The sequence below is a fragment of the Oryctolagus cuniculus genome, chromosome 11 (genome assembly GCF_051225735.1).
Source record: "Oryctolagus cuniculus isolate XC-2025 breed Fujian yellow rabbit chromosome 11, ASM5122573v1, whole genome shotgun sequence".
In the NCBI taxonomy this organism is placed as follows: Eukaryota; Metazoa; Chordata; class Mammalia; order Lagomorpha; family Leporidae; genus Oryctolagus; species Oryctolagus cuniculus.
The window spans coordinates 40866433-40885899 of NC_142877.1; the positions used below are offsets into that span (position 1 = coordinate 40866433).

Here is a 19467-nt window from a genome sequence, read left to right on the forward strand (position 1 = left end):
TATATATTAAGTAAAGATTTCATCAGTTTGTACCCACACAGAAACACAAAGTGTAAAATACTCTTTCAGTACGAGTTATAGCATTACTTCACATTGGACAACACATTAAGGACAGATCCCACATGAGAAGTAAGTACACAGTGACTCCTGTTGTTGACTTAACAATTTGACACTCTTGTTTATGGCATCAGGAATCTCCCTAGGCTCTAATCATGAGTTGCCAAGGCTATGGAAGCCTTTTGAATTCGCCGACTTTAATTTTATTCTGACAGGGTCATAGTCTAAGTGGAAGTTCTCTCCTCCCTTCAGAGAAAGGTACCTCCTTCTTTGATGGCCCATTCTTTCCACTGGGATCTCACTCACAGAGATCTTTCATTTAGGTGTTTTTTTTTTTTTTTCCCCCAGAGCGTCTTGGCTTTCCATGCCTGAAATACTCTCATGGGCTCTTCAGCCATATCCGAATGCCTTAAGGGCTGATTATGAGGCCAGAGTGCTATTTAGGACATCTGCCATTCTATGAGTCTGCTGTGTATCCTGCTTCCCATGTTGGATCGTTCTCTCCCTTTTTGATTCTATCAGTTAGTATTCGCAGACACTAGTCTTGTTTGTGTGATCCCTTTGACTCTTAGACCTATCAGTGTGATCAATTGTGAACTTAAATTGATCACTTGTATAATGGGCTGCTTATTGATGTTCATCCTGAATTGCTCAGCCCAGTACATGCCCCACAGAGTAGCCATGTCAGAGAGGTCCCTTCCATGGATCCCTTCTATTCTCTAGAATTCTCATTTCTAACAAAGGATATAATGACCTTCCTGATATTACTGCTTCTTGTTTTTTCTGACTTTGCTGCTGCTTCTATTCCCTTTGGTCTCAGTGCTCCAGCCATGCTAAAGTACTGTGACTCCCTAAGCATGCATGGCCCTCTTATCTCCAGGTCTTATTCTCCACCCTAGGGAACAATACCTCTCCTCCCAACATGTGGTACTCCATTTAACTAAAAATTTCCCATTGTAGCACAACCCATTTGCACTCAATCCCACTGGCCCCTCCTAAGTCTTCTAAGATACCAAGGTCTTTCCCACCTCAATGCAACTCAACATGTTTATCACTCCACCTGGAATACTCACCCATCTTTCTCCTTTTCCTTTGTTAAGTCCAATTGATTAATTTCACTTGGAAAATGCCTTAGATTTGTCAGCTCAAATGGCACTTCTACAGGGAGGCCCTCTCTGATGACCTTGTTAGAAGCCATCTTCACCAACCTACATTTCCTTTCATTCACATTTATCATGATTGGAGATAATATATTTGTAAATTTGGAGGCTAAAAATTACTTACATGAGGTTCCCCAGTAATACACCCTACAAAAATAATTCAACTCATAGTAGAAGTTATTGTGAGAAGTGAACCCAGGATATACCCACTGGGAAGTAGTGAAGTGAGGCTGAAAGAGAAGGGAAAAAAAACATAAGTGCATGTGAACACATAGATTGTCCTGTGGGCAGGTGGCATTCAGTCCTGCAGAGAAACAATGGGAGACCACGTGGATGTGCCTCAGAGTTATCCCCTTCAATGGACAAGAAAGCCAGGGTATGGGCATTAATCAGTCAATCCTAGCCATCATTGATTGAGGGCTGCTTCTGGGGTATTTAATCCCCAGCATTTCAGTGCTGGCAAGAACAACATCTTGAAAAAGCACTTGGGCAGCATGTTCACAAGGAAAATCCAGTGGCACACACATGTGTCAGAGGTGACTGTTAAGGTTCAACAGATGGAGGTTTGACAGCTTTGGAAACAATATCCATGTACCCCACTGCACTCTTCTTTCCATGACTCCTTTGTTCACCAGATATTTCCAGAGCAGTGCTGTCCAATCAGAATATAACTGTCAAAAAATATACATCAGGAGGGAGTTCAAAGGTGGCGGAGTAGGGAGGGAAATTACTGCTCTAGTTTAGGAGAACATAGTATAAAAAAAGGGAGAGAGTACAGTCTCAAGGAAGTGTCAGGGAGAAAATGGCAGAGGAAACTCTATGCAAATTAGAGGGACATGGTAGACCTACATGGAGAATGTGGATGCCCACAACTCAGGACTCCAGCTGCCAGGAGCCTATGCACCAGCATTGGAAAGTAAAAGGCATAATACAAAGATAAGAGAGCCAACACAGGGAAAAAAAAAAAAAAAACAACAAAGAAACAAATGAGTATCTCCACAAATGCAGATAACAAATGCACCAATTCAAGAAACAAGAATAAGGAAGAAAACATGATGCCCCCAAAACAACATAACACTTCAGTACTAGGTTGTGAATATGATGAGATTGAAGAAATGCAAGAAATTGAATCCAAAAAAGTGATCATAACATTACATAGAAGTAATCAGAAGCAAATGCACAAACTACTGAAATCCATACAGGACATGAAGGAAAATATCTCCCATGAAATTAAGATCTTAAAGAGAAAATAAAATGAAATGAAGAATTCAATAGAACAAATAAAAAATGCAATGGAAAGCCTTAACAACAGAATCAGTAAAGCAGAAGAAAGAATATCCAACTTAGAAGACAAAGCACAGGAAATTATACAGTCAAACCAATAACAAGAGGAGGAAATTAGGAAACTTGTCGCTCCCCGTCTTCGTGGAGGAACGACACAGGACCCTGCGCTGTTCTTTCGTCTGCTCGGCCCTCCCTGGGTTTGCTGCTGGTTCTTCCCGGGTTGGCTACCGTCCCTTCCACCTCCGTGGAAGGGCGGTTCCCCCTGCCACATTCCCCACTTCCGTGGGGGAGCGGCACACCGCCGGCCGGCTCTCTCGGGGGCTGCACAGGTGTTCCTCAGGTGTTCCCCTTAGATGTTCCTGGTGCATGCCGTCTCTCTCCTCCTTTATAGTCCTCCTCCGCCAATCCTAACTCGGCTGCCCACACGCCGAGTACGCTGCTCTCCTCCAATCAGGAGCAGGATCAGCTCCTGGAGGTCATCACTCAAGTTGGCAAGAGGCAGCTGCGTAGAAGCTGTTTTCTCCTCTCCCAGCGCCATATTGTGGGAGAGCAGATGCATAGAATAAGTCTTAATTCCAGTAACTTAGTCTAGTCCGAGTTGCTCCCCACAGAAACTAAAAAACACTGTAGGGAATCTACAGGATACTATCAAATGATCAACATACGGGTTCTAGGAGTTCCTGAAGGCATGTAAAGAGAGAAAGGATTAGACAGTCTTTTTAATGAAATAATAACAGAAAGCTTCCTTAATTTTGAGAGAAAGGGACATGCAAGTGCAGGAAGCACATATAATTCCTAATAGAAAAGACCAGAAAAGATCTTCACCAGGACAAATTGTAATCAAACTCACCACAGTAAAACATAAAGAAAAGATTCTAAAATGTGTACAGGAGAAACTCCAAATTACTTTCAGAGGATCTCCAATTAGACTCGCAGTAGACTTTTCATCAGAAACCTTGCAGGCTAGGAGAGAATCGTAAGATATATTCCAAGTCTTAAGAGAAAAAAACTGTCAACCCAGAATACTATAACCTTCAAAGCTCTGTTTTATGAATGAAGGTGAAATAAAGACTTTCCATAACAAACAAAATTGAAAGAATTTGTCACCAATTGCCCAGCCTCCAAAAGATGCTTAAGGATGTGCTGCACACAGAAACACAGAAACATGGTCATCACTATGAAAGAAGATAAAGAAAAAAAAATCTCTCAGTAAAAGGTCAACGGAAATTCAAAGTAAAAAGTAGGAATTTGGAAAAAATTATGCTGAGTGAAATAAGCCAATCCCAAAGGGACAAATACCACTTTTTCTCCTTGATAGGTGATAACTAACTGAGCACCAAAAAGGAAACCTGTTAAAGTGAAATGAACACTATGAGAAATGGTGACTTGATCAGCCCTCACCCTGACTGTTGATGAGCAACTTGATATGTTATCCCTCTTAGTATTTTTTTTTTGTTTGTTCTACTTAATACTTTTGGTTGAATACTGTAATCAATACACAATTCTTCTTAAGTGCTGAAACTTAACTGAAAAGTGATCGCTGTTAAATGTAAGAGTGGGAATAAGGGAGGGAAGAGATGTGCAATTTGGGACATGCTCAAGCTGACTTACCTCAAACAGTAGAGTTAGAAACATACCAGGGGATTTGAATTCAATCCCATCAAGGTGGCATGTACCAATGCCATCTCACTAGTCCCAGTGATCAATTTCTGTTCACAATTGATCATAATGATAGGACTAAGAACCAAAGGGATCACAGAAACAAGAATAGTGTCTGCAAATACTAGCTGATAGGAATAAAAAGGGAGAGAATGATCCAACATGGGAAGTGAGATACACAGCAGACTCATAGAATGTCAGATGTACTAAATAGCACTCTGGCCTCAGAATCAGCCCTAAAGGCATGCGGATCTAGCTGAAAAGCCCATGAGACTATTTCAGGCATGGAAAGCCAAGACACTCTGGGGGAAAAAAAAAAAAACCTAAATGAAAGATCTCCATGAGTGAGATCCCAGTGGAAAGAATGGGCCATCAAAGAAGGAGGTACCTTTCTCTGAAGGGAGGAGAGAACTTCCACTTTGACCATGGCCTTGTCTAAATATGATCAGAGTCAGTGGACTCAGGGGGCTTCCATAGCATTGGCAGCTCATGACAAGAGCCTAGGGTGATTACTGATGCCATAAACAAGAGTGTCAAATTGTTAAGTCAACAACAGGAGTCACTGTGCACTTACTCCTCATGTGGGATCTCTGTCCTTAATGTGCTGCACAGTGTGATTTAATGCTATAACTAGTACTCAAACAGTATTTTTCACTTTATGTTTCTGTGTGGGAGCAAACTGTTGAAATCTTTACTTAATGTATGCTAAACTGATCTTCTGTATATAAAGAGAAGCAAAAATGAATCTTGATGTGAATGGAAGGGGAGAAGGAGTGGGAAAGGGGAAGGTTGCAGGTGGGAGGGACGTTATGGGGGGGAAGCCATTGTAATCCATAAGCTGTACTTTGGAAATTTATATTCATTAAATAAAAGTTTAAAAAAAAAGTAGGAATAATTTTGGAAAAATGGCAGGGCCAAGTGTTTCCTAATCAATAGTTACTAGAAATGTAAATGGTTTCAACTCTCTAGTTAAGACACAGACTGGCTGAATGGATTCAAAAACAAAACTCATCTATTTGCTGCCTACAAGAAATATCTCACCAAAGAAAATGCACACAGACTGAAAGTGAAAGGATGGAAAAAGATATTCCATGCCAACAGAAATCAAAAAGATTTGGTGTAGCCATCTTAATATCAAACAAAATAGAGTTTAACACAAAAACTGGTAAAAGAGACAAAGAAGGGCACTATGATGTGATGATTAAGTGATCAATTCAACAGGAAGATGTAACTATTATAAATGTATATGCACCTAATTACAGGGCATCTGGCTATTTAGAAGAAATGTTAAGGGATCTAAAGGGAGATATAGACTCCAATACAATAGTAATGGAGGACTTCAATACCCCACTTTCAGCAATGGACAGATCAACCAGACAGAATATCAACAAGAAAACAGCAGATTTAATTGACACTATAGACCAAATGGACCTAACAGATATCTACAGAACTTTTCATCCTAGAGTTGAAAAATGCACATTCTTCTCAGCAGTGCATGGAACTTTCTCTAGGATTGACCACATGCTGGGCCATAAAGCAAGTCAGCAAATTTTAAAAAATGGAAATTGTACCATGTATCTTCTCAGACCACAGTGGAATGAAGTTGGAAATCAGCAACTCAGGAATCTCTAGAACATATGCAAACACATGGAGACTGAACAACATGCTCCTGAAAGAACAGTGGGTCATAGAAGAAATCAAATAATTTCTGGAAACAAATGAAGATGACAACAAAACATAAAACTTATGGGATACAACAAAAACAGTGTTAAGAGGAAAGTTATAGCAATTGGTGCCTACATCAAGAAATTAGAAAGGCACCAAGTAAGTGAGCTTTCAATGCATCTCAAGAATCTAGAAAAATAATAGCAAGCCAAACGTAAAATTAGTAGTAGCAAAGAAATTATGAAAATTAGAGAAGCAATCAACAAAAATGAATCAAAAAAGACAAAACAAAATATAAGCAAAATGAAGAGCTGGGTTTTTGAAAAAATAAACAAAATTGACACACCATTGGCCTAACTAAAAAAAAAGGAGAGAGAAAACCCAAGTCAATAAAATTAGAGATGAAAAAGGAAATGTAACAACAGACACCACAGAAATAGAAAGAATCATCAGAAATTACTAAAAAGAGTTTTAGGCCAACAAACTCAGAAACCTAGAAGAAATGGATAGATTGCTGGACACAAACAACTTACCTACATTGAGCCATGAAGACATAGAAAACCTAAACAGACTCATAACCAAGACAGAAATTGAGTCAGTAATAAAGGCCCTCCCAATTTAAAAAAAAAAAAAAAAAAAAAAAACAGCTCAGGACTGGATGGCTTCACTGCTGAATTCTATGAGACATTTAAAGAAGAACTAACTCCAATTCTGCTAAGATTATTTAAAACAATTGAAAGGGAGGGAATCCTTCCAAATTCTATGAAACCAACACCACCTTAATTCCTGAACCTGATAAAGATGCAACAGGAAAAGAGAATTACAAACCACTTTCTCTGATAAACATAGATGAAAAAATCTTAAACAAAATTCTAGCTAATCAAATCAAACAACACATCAGAAAGATCATCCATCCAGAACAAGTGGGATTACCCTGGTATGCAGGGATGATTTAACATTCACAAATCAATCAATGTGATACATCACATTAACAAACTTTAGAACAAAAATCATATGATTATTTCGATAGATGCAGAGAAAGAATTTGATAAAATACAACAACCTTTCATGAGGAAAACTTTAAGCAAATGAGGTGTAGATAGAACATTCCTTAACACAACCAAAGCAATTTATGACAAACCACAACCAGTGTCCAATTGAATGGAGAATAGTTGGAAGCATTCCTAGTGAGATCCAGAACCAGACAAAGGATGCTCACTCTCACCATTGCAATTCAGAACAGTTCTGGACATTTTAGACAGAGCCATTAGGCAAGAAATAGAAATCAAAAGGGTACAAATTAGGAAGGAGGAAGTCAAATTATCCCTATTTGCAGATGACAGGATTCTATATATGGGGGATCTAAAAGACTCTGCAAAGAGACTTTTGGAACTCAAAGAAGAATTTGGTAAAGTAGCAGGATATAAAGTCAAATCACAAAAATCAACAGCCTTTGTATACACAGACAAGTCAAGGCTGAGATTGAGCTTCTAAGATCAATCCCATTCACAATAGCTAAAAAAAAATCAGATACCTTGGAATAAATTTAACCAAGGACGTCAAAGATCTCTACAATGAGAATTACAATACTTTAAAGAAAGAAATAGAAGAAGATACAAAAAAAATTGGAAAAATCCTCTATGTTCATGGATTGGAAGAATCAATATCATCAAAATGTATATTCTTCCAAAAGCAATTTACAGATTCAATGTGACACCAATCAAAATGCCAAAGTAATTCTTCTCAGATCTAGAAAAAATGATGTTGAAATTCACATGGAGGCGCAAGAGACCTCAAATAGCTAAAGCAATTATATACAACAAAAACAAAGCCAGAGGCATCACAATACCAGATTTCAAGACATAAAACATGGCAGTTATAATCAAAACAGCCTGGTACTGGTACATAAACAGATAGATAGAGCAATGGAACAGAATAGAAACACCAGAAATCAACCCAAACATCTACAACCAACTTATATTTGACAAAGGAGCTAAAACCAAACCATGGAGCAAGGACAGTCTCTTCAACAAATGGTGCGAGGAAAACTGGATTTCCACATGCAGAAGTATGAAGCAAGGCCTCTACCATATACCCTAGACAAAAATCCAGTTAACATTGATTAAAGATCTAAATCTACAACCTGACACCCTCAAAGTAATTGAGAACATTGGTGAAACCGTGCAAGACATTGGCACACGCAAAGAGTTTTTGAGAAAGATCCCAGAGGCACAGGCAGTCAAAGCCAAAATTAATAATTGGGATTATTTCAAATTGAGAAGCTTCTATACAGCAAAAGAAACAGTCAGGAAAGTGAAGAGGCAACTGACAGAATGGGAGAAACTATTTGTAAACTATACAACTGATAAAGGATTAATAACCAGAGTCTACAAAGATATCAAGAAACTCCACAACAACAAAACAAACAACACACTTAAGAGATGGGCCAAGGACCTAAATAGACATTTTTCAAAAGAAGAAATACAAATAGCCAACAGACACATGAAAAAAAAATGTTCAGGATCACTAGCCAGCAGGGAAATGCAAATCAAAACCACAATGAGGTTTCATCTCACCCCAGTTACAATGGCTCTCATACAGAAATCAACAAATAACAAAATGCTAGTAAGGATGTGGGAAAAAAGGTACCCTAATCCACTGTTGGTGGGAATGAAACTGTAAAGTCATTATGGAAGACAGTATGTAAATACCTCAAAACTCTGAATAAAGACCTACAAAATGATCCAGCCATCTGTCTCCTGGGAATTTACTCAAGGGAAATGAAGTCAGTAAATAAAAGAGCTATCTGCACCTATGTGTTTATTGCAGCTCAGTTCACAATAGCTAAGACATGAAGTCAACCTAAATGCCCATCACCTGAAGACTGGATAAAGAAATTATGGGATATACGCTATGGAATACTACATAGCAGGGAAAATGAGTGAAATCCAGTCATTTGCAACAAAATGGATGAATCTGGACAACATTATATTTAGTGAAATAAGCCAGTCCCAAAGGGACAAGTAAAATATATTCTCCCTGATCTGTGAAAGCTATTAGAGCACCTAAAATGAAATCTATAGAGGTGAAATTGACACTTTGAGAAGGGATGGTTGGAGCTGCTCTTGTCTTGACTATTGAGGAACAGTTTCAGTTTTTTTTGTTTTGTTTTTGTTTTGTTTCGTTCTCTTCAAACTATTTGTTGAACTCTTTAACATAAAGTTAATCCTATGTATATACTCAATTGAGGATGGATCTCAGTAAAAAATAAGCATGATAGTAAGAGGGAGGAATAAGTTTGTAATTGTAAATCTGTATAGTTCTGCATACATTCCTACTTCTAGGGTGTCATGGGTCACCACATCCCATTAAGCTTGATGATAAAAATGCCATCTTAATTGTTAAAGTGATCATATTAAGTGTTAAAATGAATATACAGATAGAATTAAGTGTTAAAGCTATCATATAAATAGGATCAATTGTCTGGTAATAATAATAGAATTAAAAAGGATAGAATGTTCCAACGTGGGAAGCAGTCCACACATCAGACTCATAGACTGACAATTGCTTTAAGTAACACTCCGACCTCAGAATCAGCCCTTAAGTATTCCTGGTCTGGCTGAGAAGCCCATGAGAGCATTTCAGGCATAGAAAGACAAGACACTTTGGCAAAAAATGTTCTACATGAAAGATCTCTGTGAGTGAGACCCCAGTGTAAAGAAGTGACCATCAAAGAGGATGTACTTTGAAGGGAGGAGAGAACTTCTACTTTGCTTATGGCCTTGTCTAAATATTGACAGAGTTTGTATACTCAAAAGGCTTCCATAGCCTAGGCAGCTCATGTCAAGAGCCTCCAGTGTTCACTGACATCATACATGAGTGTTAATTGTTAAAGAACAGGAATCACTGTGCACTAACTCCGCTTGCAAAACTTCTGCCCTCAATGAGCTGTATTATGAGAGTTCACTGTACAACTAGTTCTCAGTTTTTTCTGTGTGTGCATTTGTGTGCAAATTATTGAACTCTTTAATTAGTAAAGAGTTGATCTTCTGTGTACAAACAAAATTGAAAATGAATCTTAATGGAGAATGGGATTATGAAGGGGAGAGGGAGGAGGAGGAAGGGTGGGAGTGTGGGTGGGAAGGCAGGTATGGTGGGAAGAATAACTATATTCCTAAAGTTGTACTTATGAATTTTGTATTCCTTAAAAAATTTTAAAAAACATAAATCATTTTAATTGTTTGAGGAGCCACATTGCAAAAGAGGAACAAATGAAATTAATATTAACTGTGTTTTGTATAGCATGCAGTATATCCAAAATACTATCATTTTAACATGTAATCAACATTAAAATTATTAATGAAGTGTTTTACATATTTTTTCACACTCTTTGAAAGTGCTCAATAACCATGTGACAAGTGGGTAATGGCTACTAGATAACACATCAGGAACACTGCCGAAAGGACAGAGCCTGGTAGAGATTTGATGCTCAATAGATGTTTGCTCAATGACAAAGGTCTCAGTTTGGCAGTGCTGGCTCTCAAGACTGGAGTTGGGTGCTTACTCTAAGGGCACCCACAGTCATCTCTGCTTCCCCCAACAAAGTGTTTATTGTATTTAACTGGGGCTGTGTGTTTGCTTATATTTCTTCCCAGTAAGCTTCTGGGGGATGGGGGAACTGAGCTTCTCCACTTTGCTCATTCCTATGTCTGCAGCTCCCAACACAGTTCTCAAAACAGAGGAAACCTCTGCAAAAAATGTTATTAAATGATAAATAAATTTTAAGATAAAGTAATTTAATTGAGTTAAAAGGTAAAATTTTTTATGTTGATTTTATGGAAAGTCTAACATTTTTTTTTCTTTCTAAGAAATATTGCTGTAGCCTCAAGGGATTACTTAATATATGGCTACAGAGATTCAGAAGTTAGAAAATGAGCAATGCAATAATGATCTAAGATGGGTTGTTCATAGCTACTTGTATTTAATCAATGAAAATAAATGATATACCTTTTTCAAAAAGATTTATTTATTTATTTGAAAGTCAGAGTTACACAGAGATAGAGGAGAGGCAGAGAGAGAGAGAGAGAGAGAGAGAGGTCTTCCATTCGCTGGTTCACTCCCCAGTTGGCCACAATGGCTCGAGCTGTGCCAATCCGAAGCCAGGAGCCAGGAGCTTCTTCCAAGTCTCCCATGTGTGTGCAGGGGCACAAGGACTTGGGCCATCTTCTACTACTTTCCCAGGCCATAGCAGAGAGCTGGATCAGAAGTGGAGCAGCAGGGACTCAAACTGGTGCCCATATGAGATGCTGGCACTGTATAAGGTGGCTTTACCCATCATGCCACAGCACCAGTCCCAGTGATATACTTTACAGTCTTGCTAGTTCATACTCTACTATCTTAACCAATGTTTCTCAAAGCCTGATACTCAGACAACAGCAAGAACATCAACGGGGCACGTTAACAGATGTCAGTGTGCAGGCCCTGTCCTACTCTACTGAGTAAGAAGTCTCCAAACTGTATTGTAATAACACAGTACAATGCGCAGTTTAGTTTACAGGTTACGATTTCTAATAGAGTAGCTTCCTAGTCACTCTTTTAGAAGAAAAGCATAAGATTCCAGGAAGCCAACTTCTTGAGCCTAAAACTCCATACAAACAAAGCAATTGCTCTACTTTCTAAATGTGTATAGTTTCTCCACTTGCAAATTACTATTTATGTGAAATAAAGGCAATAATATGTTGAAATTTATTTAGTAAGCATTTGGTGAAACAAAGTCATTCTTACAATTTTATTTTAAATTGTGATAAAATGCAAACGGAGAGCACTCCTTTTTTTTAAATTATTACTTACTGGCCAGTTTTGGTGGTTGCTGAGTTTTCTCATCTACAGGATTATCATTCAGATGAGGGCACATTATTATGAAAAGTTCATAGTGAATCATAGGAAGTCCTCACTTTGGGTTGTTTTCAACCTATACTTCACATTCCAAATCAGCATCTTAAAATTTTTAGTTTCAGCACTTAACATAGCATATTTCTATATGAAAAGAACACACATTTTAAAGGAAGAAAATTGTAAAAATATGAAAGGAAGCTTTTTAATTCCCATTTTAATATGGGGCTACACATGATCTCAGATGCTCATTAACATTATTCAGCCATACATTGGAGAAGGAATAAGCTAGGCTATGTGGAAAGTAACGGACTTCCTCTATTGGAGTTACCCCAGAGGGACGCTGCCTTCACACATGAACATCTTCAAATGGTGTCTGCACAAAGAACAGGTGGACAACATCAGGTGGAGAATTGAGGGACTTACATAATTCCTCATGTCATTCAGCTCAAATGACCAACATTTATTCAGACCTACATGTATAAGATCAAGTTTTTTTATTTTTTTTTTCTTGGGATAATCATCTCTACCCTCAGTCTCAGCTCACACAAGCAGATATGGCTCATGAACCTTTTCTGGCTTTCTGTATTTGTTAACTCCTAAAGAGAAAGACTTTTCCAAACAGTCTAATATATTCCCTCTGCAGCATCTTGAACTCTGTAGGTACCCAACAAACATTAATTGATGACAAAGATACTTAATGGCTTTTGAATTTATTCATGGGATGATATTTCTATTTAGAGAACATCTTTATATACACTTTCCATTCTTCAGCAAAAAAAAATAAAAATAAAAACGCATTTCATCTTGCCAGTTCTGTTCTTAACATCTGCACAGAGCACAAAGTATGCCTGTTTTAGACAAATGTGTAGGCATGCTGGTTATCTTGATTCGAGAATATAAATGACAATGCAGAGAAATGTAGTTTTTAGAGGGAAATTTAACCTCAAGGCCTAATGTTAATGGAAAAACACAACTTTTGGTTTGTTAAAGAAAAATGTAGACAGAATCATATCATAATGCTATTATGAGAACCTCACTTTGGTCATACTTTTCCAAGCTATGGGGTAAACACTATGTTATGTGCATACCTAAGAACTGATGTGATTTATGGTCAATTCACCAGCATAGATCAAGTAGTAGAATTACCATTAAGTGTCAGCATGATTGATTTCTGATCTCAGCTGCACCATGAAGTCATTGGAAGACTTCAGGAAGTTGCTTAATTCCAATTTGTTGGTTTCTTTAAAAAAAAAACCCACATTAATATATTTCTTATTATTGCTGATCCTTAATGGTTATTGATTATATAGAGTGTGCTTTGTATCTCTGCAAGGCGCTGCAATTTCCCCAGGGAAGCCTATATTAATGAACAGCATTTGTTAAGTACTTGGAAATCTTGGATTAAAAACTAACCATATCAGAGTAAAAGTATTTGTATTAGCATACCATATGGGAGAACCATATGTAATCTATTAAGAGAGTATGTCTGCTATTGAGAATAGATCTCTGGTGCATTGACTTGTGCTATTTTTATACTAAGACATGCCACAGTAAGTTAGGTATGCCAGGGCCATACCTTCAATGCTGAAGTGCCATGGAGTGCAATCCTGCAGTAGATATTTGTTGAGCCCATTACTGAACACTTGGCATTTCATTTGCCATTCATACAAAATCTATGCAGAGGAAAATTGCATACTATGGTTTCATTTGCTACTTCTGCTTAAACCCAGGTCACAACGTAGGTCTCCCTCAACAGACACAGATTCTTTGGAACTAACAGTTTCTTTTTCTTTTCTCCTTCTACATAGTTACTCTTTTGAGAAATGCTCATAAACAGATGGGGCTGAGATGGTTTTCTGCTCTGCCCTATAACTGAAGAGCAGCCTGTTGGTCTGACACCACTTCTGTGAATAGTTGTAATACTTTGAGTGTATTTGTGGTAGAACTTGTACTGGCAGCAAAGAGATCGCTGCTTAGTATTTCCCTTACTGGTTATGGATGCCCCTTTCCCAGAAGGTTTTGAGTCATTATTCAGGAGAACTGTGTTGTCACACAAAATCTCTACTGGCCTGAGAAATGGATCCCTTCTCTCAGTGAACTGTTGCACTGACAATACAATATGGTGATAGACAAGTTATAACAGCGGCCTGGACTCTTAGAACTGGACCATCTTCCTTGAAAAATTCTGCCCTACACTATGTGTGGACAACTTATCTCATAAGTAACTCCAAGATCTTAAAATAGAAGATAATTTTCCTGATTAATTTGTGAACTAGCCAAGCAAGTCCAGATAAGGCAGGAGCATATCTCATTAATTCCTAAGTGCCTATTAAACACCTGCCATGAACTCATTCCAAGTACTCAGGAGACATCAGTTAAGGAAGCAACAATCTTGCCTCGGAGGAGTTTCTATTGAGTGTGGGACAGGTACACATGAATGTGAGCATACTATCTTCATATTATTAAAAGATGATGGGTGATTGAAAAAAGAGAAGTATATCTGGATAAGAAAGACTGTATGGGAGTGACAAGATGTTGCAATTTTAAATGGAATTTTCAGCACAGATTTCTTTGGAAAGGGCACATTTGTGCAAAAACGTCAAGAACCTGGGTCTAAAGTACTTTGGGCAGGGAGATCAGGCCATACAAGGCTACCTAAGGAACATTACAGTGGCCAGCACGGCTGGAGTCAAGTGATCAGAGATGACACTAGATGGGAGTGAGGACAGAAAACCAATCGGTGTCTCCACCACAGAGGGCTCACTGCCCTAAGAGTACTTACATCATGAATCAGACTGTCATCTTAGGTGGCACGTGGGCCTCGAGGACAAGCGCTGAAGCAGAAAGATGCATTGGGAAACCATTTCCCAGCAACAGAGAACACTACTTGTGCATCTTCTGTTCCACCACATTCAATTTTTAGGGACCATCATTTGAGATTGAAGAGACACGCAGTTCTTAAACTAATATTCAATGTCACGAAATTCAAGCAGAAGCTCAGGTAGACATCATACCTTTCCTACATAGAGAACAGACGTATGTGTAGTTCAAGGAAAAAATAAAATGTACTGTCTAGAGAGACAATCAAGTGTCCTTCTTAATCCCTTAGCTAGTGTTTATGGAACACAGAACAGATATTGGGCACCACGCTAGGTGCTATAGGCACTTCTGGAACAACAAGTGGCATCTCTCTGTGTCCAAAGAAGTTAAAATTTTGTTATTGCAGCTGAGGAAAAGTCACAGGAAATCTGCAAGCCAAGAAAGAGAATCCTCAGGCGTTGGCGTCAACTGGACTAGGGTTTAAGTCCCAGCTGTACTACTAACTGTGTGACTTCAGGAAAGTGACCTGATTCCCACAACTTTCATTTCTGCATCCTTGAAAGTGGAGATGAAAGTCTCACTTAGTAGGACTGTTGTGAGATCCGTGGGTACCTGTGTGGCACAGAAGCACATTAAATGCCTGCGGGGAGGAAAGGAGGCACCTAGTGAGTGGCAGCTACTACTCTTTTAAGGTGCTGAGTGCTCTACTGGACAAATTTATCTGCACTGAAAGAGGCATGGGGGCCTTTTCATTAAAATAATAAAGCAGCCAACTTGGAAAGCTTTTCTAAGAGTAAACTATTAAAATAAAGCAATCAGCTGATGATGCCGCAAGAAAAAAAGGAAAAGGAAAGTTAAAGGCTCAGAACTAACCTTCCCTCCACTTTTCCTGCTTTTCCTTCTTCCTGGAGCCACCAAGTAGGGCTGAACAAGATGTGCATTCACAGTGAAGTGTGGCGGAATGGGTACAGACACTCAGTCTCCAGCTTCCACAGGGTCAGGTGGGCGTCTTGGTGTCACTGTAGGAAAAAGAAACACGACAACTAAAGGCACTGTGTGCTTCTAGATTTCTTTGAAGGACAGGGTAAAACTTGAGTCTGGTTTAAATAGTAGGAAGATAATCTGTAATCTCCTGATCCAGATGTTGGCATGTGGTTATGGATGAGTTTCCTTGTTTGTAGAAAATATACACTCAGGTATTCACAGGTCATGTGATTATGTCTGCAACGTACTGTCAAATGGTTCAGGTTGAAATAATTCTTTTATAGTTCCTGCACTTTTTATTGTTTAAAATTATTCTAATGTAAGACATTTGTCTTTAGAGGTGGGAAAAAACAGTTTGCAGCTGTAGCATTGCATGCACCTGATTTGAAATGTTAGAGGGTTTGATTATTGGTACTCTTTGTGCTCCATGTTAATCAGCGCGTCTATCTGGGATTATACCTTAGCACTTTTCCTCCTCTTATTGTCCTAACTTTATTTTTTAAATTGTTATTGTACATGTATGTGGGGTACAATGCAATACTTCAATACATTTAGGCAATGTGTAATGGTTAAATCTGGGTTTAGCTTTTCCATTTCCTTAAATTTTTTTAATTTATTTTTTAAAGTTTTTTTTTTGAAAGACAGCTTAGAAGAGACAGAGAGAAAGACAGGCGGGAGAGAGGGGTGTTCTTCCATCCCCTGGTTCACTCCCTAAAAGTCTGCAAAGTCCAGGGCTACCCCAGCATAAAGCCAGGGGCCAGGAACTCCATCCAGGTCTCCCACATGGGTGCAGTGGGTAGGCCATCATCTTCTGCCTTCCCAGGTACATTAGCAGGAAACTGAAAGGCAAGCAGAGCAGCCAGGACTTGAACTGGCACTCCAATACGGTATGCCAGCATCACCAGCAGCAACTTAACCTGCTACTCCACAGTGTCAGCCCCCCAATTATTTTATTAACATAATAATAGTACCTATTTCTAGGGACACATACAATGTGATATTTGAATTTTAGTATACGATGTGTACCAATCGAATCAGGGTACTCAGCATTTCCATCTCCTTGTCATTATGTATTTTTGGAGTCTTTGAGCTCCTCTTTTCTAATGATTCATAAAATCTATAATAGGTTCTTGTCAACTGTGATCATTCCACTGTGCTGTAGAACATCAGAACTTGCTCCTTCCATCACTGTATTTTGGGGCCTGTTATCCAACCTCCTCTGTCTCCCAGCCCCTTACCCTTATCAATTCTCATTTTGTTGTTACTTCCCACATTTTTGGACCCATAATTTACCTATCTTGCCCAGATAACAAATATTAGTTGGTTGGGCTATGGCATCAGCTGACTGAACTGAAACTGCCAGCCCCTCCCCGCCATCACTTGATGGTTGCACAATCATAAGTAAATTACTTAACATCTCTGTGTTCCAGTTTTCCAATCCATGAAACATGGATTACTAATACTGTTAGATGGGAAATGGAAATGAGCCTATGTGAGGAAGGGGCCAAAGGAAAACAAAGCACCCGAGGAAAGGAATGCAGCAGCCTCAGAAGCACACCTTGGATGCAGCCCAGCATTTTACACTACCAAGTCATGCCCTTACCCCAGTAATTGGGTAGGTGGTCCCAGTGGTTCCCCCCAAGGAAAGCACCCTAGAAGAATCCTCTTTGCCCAGCACCAAGAGGATATCCAATCTGATAACATCCAGTAATAAAGCTTTGGGAGGAATTTTACCTATTTCACACCCAGCAAACCCTTTGTTCAGAAGAGAACAGTGGAGGGAAGGAGAAATGGCAAGAAAAACTGGACCCCATTCCATTCTAAGCCCCAGTCTGAACACAGTTGTACCCTTAGCTCTCAGCTCTTGGTCTTAGCTGATCAGGCCTGTCAGGTCTATTGTTTTCATTGAACTTTGTAACCACGCTTTACCTCTGCCTGAATGACTGGCTGCGCTCTCCCTCAGCTCCAGCTGGAGAGGTGCCCATCTGTTCTGGTGGATACTGTACTTCATTCAACCTGGCTACCTTGCTTACCGCTACTCTGACTCCTGTCTGAAATTACTGTCTTAGAGGAAGACAAGAACTTCTATTTCATACATCTCCTGTAACAATATAAACCTCATGGGATTGTTATGACAGTTAAAATTGCTTATCTATCCAAAACACTTCTATACTGAATGGAATAGAGGGAGTATTCAGTAAATGTTTTATTAGCTAAATGAACTAGCTAGCAATAACTAGCATTATTCTGCTGCCCACATAGCTCTGTAGTTAAATAAAACATAAGCATCATTATAAGGATGCCGAGTTTTTAAGAGCAGTCCAATCATATATAAAACAATTTTATTCTTCAAATGAGTGCCTTCTAGAGAATTGTAGAATGTGTAAGTTTAAAATGTAATGGAAAATACAACATTAAAGATTAAACTCCTTATAAGTAAAAGAATGCTAACTTTAAAAAAAAAACCCTCAAGTCTTCCTGAACTAAAAAATAATAAATATATCAGCTTTATTAGTCAGCTATTGTCATAATAATGCTGTTTAACAAGTTACCCCCAGATGCAGTCTTTCTCATTCAGATCTGCAAGTTGACTGTGGCTCAGCTGAGGTAGGGCTCAGCTAGGATGTTCCATTCCTTTTTTTTTTTTTAAGATTTATTTATTTATATGAAAGGTAGAGTTACAGAGAGGGATAGAGAGAGAGAGAGAGAGAGAGAGAGAGAGAGAAATCTTCCATCCACTGATTCACTCCCCAGATGGCCACAATGGCCAGAGCCGGGCCGATCTGAAGCCAGGAGTCAGGAATCAGGTCTCCCATGCAGACAGAGGGTCCTAAGGACTTGGGCCATCTTCTACTGATTTCCCAGGCCATAAGCAGAGAGCTGGATTGGAAGTGGAGCAGCCAGAACTGGAACCGACAACCACATGGGATGCCAGCACTGCAGGCAGCAGCTTTACCTGCTACTCCACAGTGCCAGCCCCCGTTCTATTTCAAGGTGTGAGTTACCTGGATATGGCTCTAAACCATAGTTTGGGTTCAAGTCTTCTCCACGTATCTCATTCTCCTTAAAGCAGCAGCTATCAGGGCATCTACTTGCCATGGCAAATCTCAGAAGAATAAGGAACAGATCCATTTAAGGAGCACATTTTAACCTTTTGCTCGTATCATGTCACCTAGCATTTCATTGTCCAAATAATGACACAAATCCAAACCCAACATCAATAGGATGCAAATATTTTCTGTCCACAGTGAGAGGACACTAGATCTATGATTCTGTTATAAGAGACTGAAGAATTAAACCAATAATCCAATCTGCAAACCTCTGTATTTAAATTGCCTATACATTGCATCCAAAACGTTTGTGACCTATGTAAGAAAAACTAGAGGGAGGGAACAGGCATTTGGCGCAGCAGTGAAGCCACCAGTTGGAACACCTGAATCCCATATCAGACTGTCTGGATTCTAGTCTAAGCTCTATTCCCAGGCCTAGCTTCCTGTTAGTTTCCATGCTGGGAGGCAGCAGGTGATGGCTCTACTAAGCCTGCTTAGTAGATCCCTGCCATGTCCGTTAGAGATATGGACTGAGATCTCAATTCCTGGCTTCAACCTGAGCCAGCCTTGATTGCTGGGGGCAAATGGGAAGTAAACTATCAGATGGGAGTTCTCTTCCCCCATTCTCTGCTCAGATAAAAATTAGTAAATAAAAATTAAGGGAAAAAAAAAAAAGAAAAGGCAGTAGGAGATTGTTTCCCAATTCACTTCCCCTTTTTCTTCCCATCCTCTTGTACAGTTCACAAAAGAAACTGAAAACATCAGGATAGCAATTCGTGGCTAGTGTGTTGAGATTTTGTCCTTGAGAAACTCTCCCAAGTGGAGTTAAACATGAGCCACGTTCTTATCTTAGTCCTACCGATGTTATTACTTGCAACTACATTCACTTTGTA

General features: G+C 39.1%; 1 protein-coding gene and 1 long non-coding RNA gene across 16 annotated transcripts in view; one reads left to right on the forward strand and one right to left on the reverse strand.

Annotated features, from left to right (window-relative positions):
- MACROD2 (mono-ADP ribosylhydrolase 2) overlaps positions 1-19467 on the forward strand; it is a 2169899-nt gene that overhangs the window by 2012071 nt on the left and 138361 nt on the right. The window lies entirely within an intron of this gene.
- LOC149123425 (uncharacterized) overlaps positions 1-19467 on the reverse strand; it is a 49394-nt gene that overhangs the window by 28008 nt on the left and 1919 nt on the right. For 4 of the 12 annotated variants that reach the window (XR_016216007.1, XR_016216006.1, XR_016216008.1 and 1 more), the window contains exon 2: positions 15414-15559. This is a non-coding gene — a long non-coding RNA (uncharacterized LOC149123425). Of the gene's footprint in view, positions 1-1429; positions 1448-10870; positions 11081-11675; positions 11862-12074; positions 12094-12866; positions 12961-13010; positions 14969-15134; positions 15153-15413; positions 15560-19467 lie in introns of those variants that run through there. The other 8 variants (XR_016216010.1, XR_016216009.1, XR_016216011.1 and 5 more) reach the window with 7 other exon arrangements.